The sequence below is a fragment of the Octodon degus genome, unplaced genomic scaffold (genome assembly GCF_000260255.1).
Source record: "Octodon degus isolate 3935 unplaced genomic scaffold, OctDeg1.0 scaffold00013, whole genome shotgun sequence".
NCBI classification, from domain to species: Eukaryota; Metazoa; Chordata; class Mammalia; order Rodentia; family Octodontidae; genus Octodon; species Octodon degus.
The window spans coordinates 253,019-254,685 of record NW_004524589.1 but is presented as its reverse complement, the minus strand read 5'-3'; the positions used below and the strand labels follow the sequence as shown (position 1 = coordinate 254,685).

Below are 1,667 nucleotides of genomic sequence, written 5' to 3'. Positions count from 1 at the left end.
GCTTACTCCACTGAGCCATCTCCCTGGCAACCCAGTCTTTTAGAGATCACTGTCTAATATAAATTTTTCCCAGGAGCCATAAGCTTTACACAACCCGAGGCCTACATTACTGCGACAATGAGTTTTTATAATTAAGCCTTATGTGGGCATCGTCTGCACGCACACACTGCACCCAGCACTGCGCATTCTCCTGGGGTCCCACTTACAAGCAGCAGGCTGATGAAACCCTACCCACCTTGTGTGTCCCTGCCACAGTCCCTCCCTAGCGTGTTGTCCCCTCCTCCTCTGCTCAGTTCTCTTTCACTGCCTGGCAGGTTCAGCAACACTTATAAAATAGCCAGACATGGTGGCCCACGCTGCAGTCCCAGAACTTGGGGAGCTGGGCAGGCGGCTTGCTGACAGTTTGAGGCTAGCTTGGGCTGCACACAGTGGTGGTGAGCCTGTGGCATGCATGCTGCAGGGGGCTGAAAAGTTTTCAGCACTGCATGCTTTGAAAAGTTTGCCATCACTGGGCTACAGAGTGAGTTCAAGGCCAGCCTGAACTATACAGCAAGACCCTGTCTTAAAAATGTCAAAACCAAAACAAAACAGAGACTGACAGAATAGTGGCAGAGACCTGCCAAATCACAGCAAAAGCTCGGTGGGCCAGCTCATTTCCTCTCCAGCTATGCACTTCACTCCTCAGCCCTCTTTGGGCATGATTTTGTACATGAGTAGACTGATGATGTCTTTCATCACTTAAACCAACTTTCTGTTTATGATGAGAACCTTTGGAGAAGTTTGCATAATTAGTGTTCCGGTTAGATGCAGTGCCAACATCCAGTTGTTCTGTCTCAGTTGTTCCTGGTCCCATTTATCACCCAGTTTCTTAGTAGGTTCAAACCCAACAGTGACAAAAGAAAGGGTCACAGGACAGTGTTGCAGTGCACAAGTGACAATCCTAGTTGAAAATGCACCAGTGCATGTATGTCCCTGTTGCTTCTCATTTTCTGGGTAGTGGCCAGGGCTACCCTAACCCCCTGCCTTCTCAGCCCACACTACAAAGACTGCCTGGGCTGAGGGTGACAGTTCAGGTAGTGACACGGCAATTACAGCAAGCAGGAGAGTATGAGAGGCTCGGGATGATCTCCCACAAGCTGCCGTGACATCGCCAGCATGTGGTGGCCTGGCTAGGGGAGGGGACAGTTAGGGATGGGGCTGACCTTGTCTCCATCTTCCCCTCACTTCATACTTTCCATGCCTCGGCTCCTCATGTTCTGATGATCCAAACCATCCCACTTGGGCTTCATTTCATACTGAAAACCACTGTTGTTTGTTTTTTTGCTTTCTGGTTTGTTTTTTGCACTGCAGTGAAGGTGGATGGGCCTCTGAGGAGTCCTTTATAAAAATAAAACAGAAGCATCTGTTCTTCAGGAAAGGATCACGCAAACAGGAGAGCAGCACACAGATCCCCTGAGCCCTTAGGCATTCCCAGTCATTTTTTTTTTGGTGACTACTCAAACAAAGGTGTCTCCTCTAGCACTCTGTGGCAAGTGACTTGTTCTTCTGTTCTCAGCCATGTTACTGTTGCCTCTGTATGGTGACCACCCAAGCTAGGAACTGTCTCCTTTACCTTTGCACCTCTGTATGGTGACCACCCAAGCTAGGAACTGTCTGCTTTACCTTTG

General features: G+C 49.1%; 1 protein-coding gene across 1 annotated transcript in view; it reads left to right on the top strand.

Moving 5' to 3' along the window:
* Cldn10 (claudin 10) overlaps nucleotides 1-1,667 on the top strand; it is a 24,534-nt gene that overhangs the window by 20,538 nt on the left and 2,329 nt on the right. The window lies entirely within an intron of this gene.